This window comes from Dama dama, chromosome 27 (assembly GCF_033118175.1).
Source record: "Dama dama isolate Ldn47 chromosome 27, ASM3311817v1, whole genome shotgun sequence".
Classification (NCBI taxonomy): domain Eukaryota; kingdom Metazoa; phylum Chordata; class Mammalia; order Artiodactyla; family Cervidae; genus Dama; species Dama dama.
In genome coordinates this window covers 58,112,134-58,123,547 of record NC_083707.1, presented here as the reverse complement: position 1 = coordinate 58,123,547, position 11,414 = coordinate 58,112,134, and positions in this window count along the sequence as shown.

The window sequence follows — 11,414 nt, the reverse complement described above, 5'->3', positions numbered from 1 at the left end:
CAGGAAAAGAAGGTAGATTATAAGAGAATCCAAGACCCATGTGCTCTGTCATCTCAAACACACATCTCCTCTAGTTCAATGAATATTCTCTCACCACCATCATTGTGAACCGGGAGGCCTCTGAGTTGCCCCCACTGCTAGCTGGGTGCCTCTGCCCCCCACACCCCCATGTCATACTAGGGGAACGTGAAGGAATGAGCTCAGCCTCACTGAACTCAACAGTTCGGATCGGGGCTGTGTCTGGGTCAGAGTTGTGCCAGGGGCTTCTGCACCTCCCACTCTTGCTGCCGTCAGACTGTGTCCTGTCTTTCTCCCAGAGGGAAGCTGGAGGGCGCTGGTGGTAGGTGGGCCAATCTGCCTCCTACCCTGCATCATAAACCGCTTGAGGACAGGCATTAACATCTCCATCGCTTCTGGGGAACCTAGAGGTGTTTGATGCACACACATTAACAGTTCAGAAAATGTTTGTGGGGAGCAGCCAGTTGCTAAGGATACAATCACGAGTGGCCCCCAGTTACTTCCATTCACTCAACTATTCACCAAAGGAGGACTGCTCTGTGACACGCGCCATGTGAGCACTGGATGTATGATAAATATCAAGGCCGGCTCTGGCCCCCACCTTCACGGGCTTGTGAATGGAATCACAGGCCTACGAGGACACATACTGAAGCTCCATCACCTTTTAACTTTTTGTGCAAAAATTTTCCCAGGGATCTTTCATTTTTACAATTCAAAACTGGATGCTTCATTCTAGGCAACACCTCCAGACAACACTGGCCAACAGGACAGAGCCTGTCAAAGCCTGCGTCTCTTTCTGCTGCCTCTTCTGCACTGTGTATTTACAGATGGGTTTAGCAAGCTGCAAAAGCCTGCTCAGGACGTAGACTTTTCCTATTGAAGCGAAATTGTGCTTGAAGCCGGAGCTGAGGTCAAAGTGCACTAGGAACGCCCGCAGTCTAAAGTGAGCACCTTCAAACAGGCAGCACCCACCTTCCCCACGGGACTTGCACCTCCTATGCAGGATGGTGCTCCCCGCCCAGCCCTCACTCAGGACGGGAGGGCTGGGAGAGGGAGATGCAGACAGGTTGGGAAAGAGGACGGTGTTCTTGGGGCCGAGTTACCCCCTACCCCCCGGGGTCGAGGCGGGCCGTTTCCCATCCCTCGGCGGTGCCTCTGAGCGGGTTCGAGGGCAGCTTGCTCTGTGGTTGGACGTGTGCTGAGCTGCTGAGCTCCCCAGCCTCTGCGGCTCCTGCCACTCAGGCAAAGCCCCGCGCAGGCATTCCCTGAGAAGACGCTCTTGGAGGCAAGGAGCCGGGCTTGCTTTCCTTCCGCGTTATAGCGATTACGGGCCCGAGATCGGTGAATCGTCGCAGGCAAATCCGCACTTGTATGTGTGTTTCTCCCTCCCGCTCCGAAACCAAATGACCTCAGCGCTGGGTTTGCCACACATGTCTTCCAATTTTTACTTCCCCCTGGCCTTCAGAAGAAATCTCTGGATTTCCTCACAGGCATCCCCCAGACACTGGGGATTCCCAGGTGTCTCAACAGTAAAGAATCTGCCTGCAAGGCAGGAGCCACAGGAGACGTGGGTTCAATCCCTGGGTGGGGAAGATCCCCTGGAAGACGACGTGGCAGCCCACTCCAGTGTTCTTCGCTGGAGAACCCCATGGACAGAGGAGCCTGGCGGGCTAGAGTCCATGGGGTTGCAAAGAGTCGGACACGACCGAAGTGACTGAAGCACGTCTCTCCCGACAGCATTAGCTGTGAAATACCAAGATGATCACAGCTAAGGCTTCTCTCTTCTTGCCTCCAACCACCAAGGGGAAGAAGAGAGGGGTGCTTGGGCATGGGTGCCCTGAAGAGAGGGGGTGGATTAACACTCACACACAGGGAGGATTCACCTGCCTCGGTGAAGTCAGAGGCCTGGCAGAAGCAGCCTCTCCCTCAGAGCTGGAAGGCACCTGCTTTCTCATCCCTGGGAAGAAGACAGCGACATGCCCCCCCAAGCTGTGTGCAAGGGGTCCCGGCTTGCATGTGAAAGAGCGAGGAGGTGAAAAGACCGGAGGAATCCCAGCCCAGGGCCCCTCCTCGCTCTGACCCCAACAGTGACCAGCGCCCGCCCTCCAGGAGCTTGAATTAGCAAAGGAGGGGTGGTGGCATCTCAGACCAGACCCCTGCTCCCTTCCAAATGGACAGGCCGCAGCCCTGGCCTCTGCTGGCGGTGGGGAGTAGGGAAGAGCCAAGCTTTAGGTCAAGTTCAGGTTTAAAGGGTTTCTTTTTAATTGGTTATAATCCTGTAATTAGGTCATCAGATCACCTTACGGGGATAAATGTTGTTGACTTGAATTTTTTTTTGTTGTTGTTGTATATTGGAGAATAGCCGACTAGCAATGTTGAGATAATTTCAGGTGGACGCCAAAGGGACTCAGCCGTACAAATCCATGTGTCCATTCTCCCCAAGCTCCCCTCCCATCCAGGCTGCCACGTGACAGGGAGCAGAGTTCCCTGCGCCCTACAGTGGGCCCTTGTTCGTTATCCATTGTAAATACAGCAGTGTTTAAATGCCTGTCCAAACTCTCTACCTACCCCTTCCCCCTGTCCTTTACCCCAAGTTTAAGTGTTTTAAATGAACAGACTTTGGTCTTACATCCCAAAGGTGACTAGAGAGTTAGAACTTGGTCATGATTTTGTGAAAAGAGCCAAAACCAAAAAAGGGGCAGGGGGGATTAAACAAAAGCTTTAAACAGACTTTGTATCCCTAATAAACTTAGACTTTTCAATAAACCAGTTACAGATGTGATGCATTTTTTAATTAATACTTTCAAGTCCACTTTACAGTTACTTCCTTGGGGGATCTATTCAGATATCGTAGTTATGCACAGGAATCATCTGTTTTTTAAGTCTGCATGGGTCCAATTACCATCCAAAGCAAGTGCCTAAAAAACTGTGGATCTGAAAAAAAATAGACATGTTCCTTCATCTTTGTGAGATACAGCATCCCACTGCCGTCAGCACCATCCATCAGAACTCTGGGCTCTGTTTGCAGAAGAGAGAAGTCTTTGCTGTAACCATCCCGGTATTTCACAGCTCATGTTGCTGGGGGATGCATGTGAGGAGATCCAGACATAGCAGAGATCTCTTTTGAACGCCAAGGGGAGCAAAAAATAGAAGACATGCATGGCAAACCCAACGTTGAGGTCATTTGATTTCAAAATGGGCAGGAGAAACGCATGCTAGTGTGGACAGGCCTGCAAAGATTCATGATTCTTGGATCTCAGGCCCATAGCTGAGATTATGCTGTTGACATTGAGGATGTCCACATACATTTCTCTGTAATTATTCTTGATTGAAATTGACTGGCTCTGGGGGAAGGGCGATGGTGGGATGGGAAGGAAAACAATTATTTTCTGGCCAGGTTTATCTAATCCTAACTTGTGAATTTGTGGAGGTCAGTCTGTAACACTGTTAAAATATTTAATGTGTGTTTCATGATATTTTTTAATCTTTTTTTTAAAAAATACTTAAAAATATTATGATGTCTATTATATGTCTGTAAATAATCCCATGGGGTAGAAAAAATATAGATTAGATTGTCCAGGGATTTCTCTGGTGGTCCAATGACTAAGACTCTGCTCCCAAAGCAAGGGACCCAGGTTCAATCCCTGGTCAGGGAACTAGATCCCACATGCTTTAACTAAAGATCCCACATGTAGCTATTAAGACCCAGTGCACAAATAAATACATATTTTTTTTAAAAAGAGTGTCCATGAGTTGATAATAGTGAAAGCTGAGTGGTGGTTACATAGGTGTTCATTTTAATAGTCCCTCTACTTTTGTATGTTGGAAAATAGAGCTGTCTATAATGAAAAGTCTTTCAAATCTGCATGAAGATTTAGTGGCTTAAAATATCATTTGCTGGTTATCCAACGTAAGTAGAGAGGAGGACAGAGGAGCCTGGCGTGCTGCAGTCCACGGGGTCACAGGGTCAGACGTGACTGGGCGGCTGAGTAGCATCAACAAATGGAAGCATCGTCTGGCTTGGGGTGGAGGTCACAGTCCAGTGACCACCTGGGCTGCAAGTGCTGTCGCTTGAGGGGACACTCTGAGCCTCGTTTCTACAAGGGTCCTCACTTTACAGGGTCGGGTCTGTCCTGCAGACGTCAGAGGCGTACGCTCTGGGTGAAATGAAATCCCAGCTCTCTGGCTTTTATTCTGCTTTTCTTTTTTCTTCCTTACATGATGGGTTCAGTGTCTGTGGAAGAGGCAGGCATTTCTGGGCAAGGTTTTTCCTCTAAAAACTTCCAGTGGACTCATCGGTTTATTTGGGAATTTGTCACAAGCATTTCCTGACCCATTTCATTCCCATGGCCAGAGGCAAAAAGGCCAGGACTAGGTTCAATCCCCAGTGAAAAGAATTTCAAGCCCCAGGAAGCTAAGAATCTTTACAGGGAATTTGCTTCAGGCCTCTTTCCACACCTCCAGCCCAACAGGTTTGTCTCAGCTTCTGTGTACTCGCTTTGGTCTCAAACAAGAGATATGGCTAGAGTGGGACTCTGAGTTTCATGGTGAAAGAGGCTAAAGATTTTTCTTTTTTCCCCGAGTCCCATTGGCCGACTTAGCAAATTCTAATTCTAAATGAAATAGAAACTTTGGTTTTCTGTAAAATAAATAAATACAGCACCTGCCATGGTGGAAACATCTCTGCTATTGATGGCAACCCAGCAATTCTTCCTCTTTCTGGTAGTAATGTCTGTTTTTCCTTTGGAGAACCCACTTGATATACCTGGAGTATGGTAGACCCCACTGTTACCACAGAGGTGGACCCATGTATAATCCCTGCTTTTCCAGTCGTCATGTACAGATTCTTTACTGTTCTGAGCCACCAAGGGGAGCTGGTCCATAAAGAAGGCTGAGCACCAAAGAATTGATGCTTTCAAATTGTGGTGTTGGAGAAGACTCTTGAGAGTCCCTTGGACAGCAAGGAGATCCAACCAGTCCATCTTAAAGGAAATCAATCCTGAAGACTCATTGTAAGGACTGATGCTCAAGCTGAAGCTCCAATACTTTGGCCACCTGATATGAAGAGCTGACTCATTGGAAAAGATCCTGATGCTGGGAAAGTTTGAGGCCAAAAGGAGAGGGGGTGGCAGGGGATGAGATGGTTGGATGGCATCACTGACTCAATGGACATGAATTTGGGCAAACTCCAGGAGATGGTGAAGGACAGGGATGCCTGGCAGACTGCAGTCCATGAGGCCACAAAGAGTCGGAGAGGACTTAGCAACTGAACAACAACAGTTAAGCTTATGAGCTAACTGCCATCAGAAAATTTTGAGAGATTTGTGATATGTAATATGTATGAGACGTAATGGTCTAGTGCTGTGCTGTGCTTACTGGCTCAGTCGTGTTTGACTCTTGGCCACCTCATGGACTGTAGCCCGCCAGGCTCCTCTGTCCATGGGGATTCTCCAGGCAAGAATACTGGAGTGGGTTGCCATGCCCTCCCCAGGGGGATCTTCCCAACCCAGGGATCGAACCCAGGTCTCCCACATTGCAGGTGGATTCTTTACCATCTGAGCCACCAGGAAGCCCAATGGTCCAGGGAAACTGCCTTAATAGTGGCTAGAATATACCCTCATGGCATTTAGTGATGGACAGGCTTGGGGACAGAGTGATGATGCTAATCCACGTGGACTTCCACAAGGCCTCAACATCAAGAGTTGTTTGGGGACTTAAAAGCCCAAAGATGGGAGCTTCTGAGCAGCTCAGGACCAATTTCCTAGAATGCCCTTGGCGGTGGCTGGAACCTGTGCCAAACTCACGACCACACCTATGACCCAGCAAAGACTGCCTTGTTTCCATGTTGACAGAAGCGTGACTGTGTGCTCTTTCCCAGAGAACCAGAAAGTGACTCTTGTAACCTCAGAGAAGTCTGCAAATTGAGTTGCATGGTACAATGTAAAGAATGAGTAAGCCAGTCTTGAACTTCTTCGCCACCTGAAAAGACCCATGTGATTTCTTGCAGTTGGTGAATCTAGTTAGCAGTGAGAAGGACAGAGAAGTAGGTCTATTGGCAGAACCGGCCCAAAAAACTCAGGTAAGAGACCTGGGAAGCCAGAAGTGTTGTAGGTGTGACCTACGGCCCTTAGAATTAGACCTGTGAGGCAGAGACTGCTAAGTGTCCTTAACTTTCTCCCTTAGTAGTAAAACTGACTCTTAGCTGGGACTTGTGATCATACAAAATCAAGACTACATTGCCCAGCCTCCCTGGCAACTAGAGATGTCATGTGACAAGGTACCAGTCAAAGAATGTGAGCAAAATTTTATGTTTAACTTCCAGAAAGTGTCCTTAAAGGAAGAACACATTGTCTTTCCCTCTTTCTTGCTGACTGGGATTTAGATGTAATGTTGAGAAGTTAAGAAGCCATTCTTACACCATGAATTGAACTATTATTGTTCTTTGGTTGCTAAATCATCTCCAACTCTTTGCAACCCCATGGACTGCAGCACACCAAGCTTCCCTGTCCTTCACTACATCCCAGAGCTTGCTCAAACTCATGTCCATTAAGTCAAAGATACCATCCAACCACCCCATTCTCTGTTGTCCCCTTCTCCTCCTGCCTTCAGTCCCTCCCTGCATCATAGTCTTTCCCAGTGAGTCAGCTCTTTACATCAAGTGGCCAAAGTATTGGAGCTTCAGCATCAGTCCTTCCAGTACACAGTCAGGGTTTATTTCCTTTAGGATGGACTGGTTTGATCTCCTTGCTGTCCAGGGGACTCTCAAAAGTCTTCTCCAACACCACAGTTCGAAAGCATCAGTTCTTTGGTGCTCACCCTTCTTTATGGTGAACTCTCACTTTCGTACATGAATTTTACTATAATGGAGGGTAAAGTAGAAAGAAAATGGAGCCAGGGTTCCTGATGATCATGGAGCCATTAGGCTAATCCTTGGCACCCCAACTCTGGACTTGTATGCAAGGCAAAATGAGCTGTCATCTCCTGTAACCACTGGACTTACTGACATTTATTGGTTTTTTTGTAATAATGCTGTCAAACAGTCTGATACAATTAAAAACCCTCAACAGAAAAATGCCAGTGAATATTAGCAGAAACACCCAATTAGAAGACCCTCTAAAACTGTGCTCAGGTCAGGGATGGACAAGAGTCCTCCAGCACCACACCTCTCCCCCCAGGATAGGTGAGATGGATTCTGAAAGGACCAGAGTTATCTGACTTTCTCTGGCCACGGCACCAAGCAGCTTTGAGAGGCTGCTTGCTCTTATTCTTGCTTTTCTTCCCATTCCAAGGCCCTAATCTTAGGGACTTCCCTGGCGGTCCAGTGGTTACGACTCGGAGCTTCCAATGCAGGGGTCGTGGGTTTGATCCCTGGTCAGGGAATGAAAATACCACATGCCGTGTGGTGCAGTCAAATAGAAAAAAGAAAAAGAAAGGAAAAAGTCTTTAGGAAAAATGGGCTCTAATCTTAGAAGGGAAGTGGTTAGATGCTACAACTTACGTGTTTGCCCACTTGCTCTTGGTGAATCTGCCTTCCCCTCCCCGTTTATGTAAGAGACTCCACTTGTCAGCACCCAGAGAGAGGGACTGCACACCCACCCAGGAGGAGAGAAAAGGTCAGAAAGGGAGATGTTAGCCCTGTGGCTCTTAGACTTGAGTGGGGATCAGATTCACTTGGAGGGCTTGTTAAACCAGAGGAGCAGACTGACCCCACACCCGGAGCTTGTGATTCAGTAAGTCTGGGGTAGGGCCAAAAAAATTTGCATTTCTAACGTGTTCCATGAGGCACGTTTTCAGAATCCCTCCTGTCTACTAGAAATATAAATAATGCATAGGTGTTTTCTTTCCTTATTGGTCTTCTCTTTAACCAGAGGAAGTGTAACGAGACAAAAATAATGAACATGTGTCAAAGTACTCTCTGAAAGAGAGAGGGCTGAATGACAAGCGAAAAAAATCCTTCAGAATGCATCCCATTTTTACAAGCAATGAGAGTGGGATGAAGGGGTCCTTTCAAGGAATCTCTGCAGAGACATGTCCCCAGGGACCAAGGCAATCCTGGTGAAGGCGATGCCTTAACCTTGGGAGGTTAGGTTTGTAGAAAGAAGCTAAGGTTTAGCTATGCTATTGTGAAAGAGGTGGGTGGAAATGAAATCAACTTTTTAAAAAAAGAATCCAGTTACCGTGAAACTATGTGCTGGCAGGAACAAGCACAAATCTTCTCTAGAATATATACCACTTGGAAAATTAGCACATGCAAGAAGACTTTGTAAGTACCAAACTACTTAAAAGTTTCTGGTTATAGTCAGATCTGAAGTGTGGGTACATGGTCTTTATTCTGGATCTGTGCAGTTTGCTAATGGGATAAAAAGTTAGTGAAGGATGACTTCAAACTTTTAAAAAATGTGTCAGAGCAAGGAAAACTAACTTGAATAGTTCCAAATTTGTATCAGCATTCTACCAGTTCAGGGAGAAGAGACCCCACTCTAAATATTTTCTTTTTTCTAAACATAGAATTCCTGCCAGAATTATATTTTGTTTAGTTTTCATGTCTTTCCTATCTTGTGCTATTTTAAGATGAGGAGTTATTGGGAGATGTATTCAAAAATGTTGATTACATTAAGCCAATCATTTGAAAATTTTACTTCTTTCCAAGAGGAAGTCACATAGAACTTCTGAATTCATTTTACACCAGAAGGAATTCCTACTTTCAGGAATATTTTGGAGTAGATATTGTGACAAAATACTCCTTTTGTGAACCTTAAGATGATGGATAAAAATGTTTAAAAAAAAAAAACAAAAACATGTTTTTAAATGCCTTGACCTGGTGGGAAACTACTAGAATTATTTGGAAGTCAAAAATGACAAATTCAGAGAGGCAAGTAGGAATTTGGGTTGGCATTAACCCCGGGGTATCTGCTAGTCCCCAGTCACCTGGAAAGTCCATTTTCATGGGCCATGCACATGTGCACTGGAAGTTAAGTCTGGAGCAAAAGAGAGGAGTTATGGTTTTGTGTCCCCCTATGAAATTCATACATTGCAGTCCTAACCCCTGGTATACCAGAATGTAACCTTTTCAGACATAGGGTCACTGCAGATGTAATTAGGGTGTTTGTTTTTTTGTTTGTTTGTTTGTTTGTTTGTTTTACTTTATTAAGTGTTTAATGCTAATACTGAGAAGATTTCTGTTCTTTTTTAATGAATATTTATCTTTTAATTTATTTTCTATTGTAGTATAGTCAATCTACAATGTTGTGTAGTTAAGTTTTAAAACGGGGTCACTCGGGTGAGCCCCACTCCGATATGACTGGTGTCATAAAAAAGGAAAAAGGAGCCTGGACACAGACAGGCCCGCAAGGAGAACACCGTGTGAAGATGAGTGAAGGCAGAGGTCAGGGTGGCGCTCCTCCAAGCCAAGGAGGCCAGGGACTGCCAGCGAGTCCCCAGAAGTTCGGGAAGAGGGCTGGGGTAGTTTCTCCATCGCAGCCCTTGGAAAGAGTCAGCCCGGGGTGGGGTGGGGCTTCATTGCAGTCCTCTGGCCTCCAGAATTATGAGAGACTGAACTGCTGCCATCTAAGCCACCCCGTCCCTGGTACTGGGCTTCCCTCGTGGCTCAGCGGGTAAAGAATCCGCCTGCGATGGGGGAGACCCGGGTTCGATCCCCCGGCTGGGAAGTCCCCTGGAGAAGGGGAAGGCTCCCCACTGCAGGCCCGTGGTGTTAGTTCTGGCAGCTGAGCAGACCAATCCCAGGGGTGGGGCGGCGGAGGGTGACTGGACCAGGGGCTCAGTGGGCGAGTGAAGGGAGAGAGAACACCCGCGGAGGGCCCGTCAAGATGCACGATGCGGGCGCCACAAGCCTGCCTCCAGACCACCACTGTGCCGAGAAAGACTCTGAGATGGAAATTTTGTTTAACGTGGCCCCAGGGGCGGCCTCGCGGTGGTTAAGACAGCGTTCTCAACGCCGGGGGTCCGGGCTCCATCCCTGGGTGGGGAGCCGGGATCCTGCGCCCCCTGGCGGTGGCCGGAACGGAGCCCAGACGGACAGTGTCCCCAGACAAACACAGAGCCCTCCAGACCGAACACGCTCTCAACTCCGCTCTCGAGGGAAAAGCCCACGGGTAACTTTCCAAGAAATGGGAGACCCTGGTCAAAAGTCATTAAACACACAGGAGGGAACGAGAGTGAGGGCTGAAGGAACAATGAAGGGCTGAGAGAGAGCTGCGGAGAGCACAGATGTGGCGGCTTCAGATGCAAATGTGATTTTAGGAAAAAGGCGACAGGAATGTGAGGTTTTCAAATTTGATCAGGGAGGTCTGGGGAAGAGCCCCAAAAGTTCTATAACTGAAAAGGATAACCATCATTTTAAAAAATCAAATGGACGGTCTAAACCAAGCGTGAGAGATAGAACTGATGAACTAGAAGGAGAGCTCTGAAGAAATTACGCAGAATGCAAAGAGGGAAAAAAATGAAACATGTGAAGGAAGAGACATATGGGGCAACATGACTAAAATGCAGCAGATCAGAATTCTAGAGGGAAGTATTAGAAAGAAAATAACAAGGCAATAACCAAAGAGAAAATGGCTGAGAAGTTTTCCTGAACTGTTGAAGACAGCATTTCTCACATTCAGGAAGCCAAAAAAAAAAAAAAAGAAAGAAAAAATGCAGTTAAATGGAAAACCCACCCACATATATACCATAGTAAAACTGAAGAAAACCAGGAGGTCCAAAGACACAAATATAGGAACAACTAGAGAAAACTCTTATTATTCGCAGAATATATAATCTGTTTTTTAAGAGAGCATAACAAACAAGACTAACCAGGGGTTTCAGTGAAGTGAGCAGATACAAGATCAAAATACAGATATCAGTGGCTTTGCTGTGTGCCAGCCAGAAACAATTAGAACATCATTTTTAAAAGGTTCAATTTACCATGGCAACAAACACTATAAAGGGTCCACAAATAAACCTAACAAGAAAGGCATGTGACCTTTTCATAGAAACTATAGAACTTTCCTAACATTTAAAAACAAACTGGACAAATGGTGGTAAATGCCATGCTCTTGGATAGAAGAACCCAGGATTGTAAGGTTTTCTATTTCCCCAAAATTAATATAGACATTCAGAACAATCCCAAACAACATCCCAACAGGCTTTTCTTTGACAAACTTATCCCAAAATTTTAAAAGAAAAATGAAAGCACAAAATGAGTCATGCCAATTTTGAAAACAAAAGAGAAAGATTTGCCCAATCAAATACTAAAACATATTATAAAGCCAGCATAATTAAAAGGGCAAGTATTTTTATACCAATAAGTGAATAAATAGAAAAATCAGTCAAGGATAAACTAAGAATGGACTTATGTATATATATCAAGGTTTAATACATAATAAAATTGGCACTTG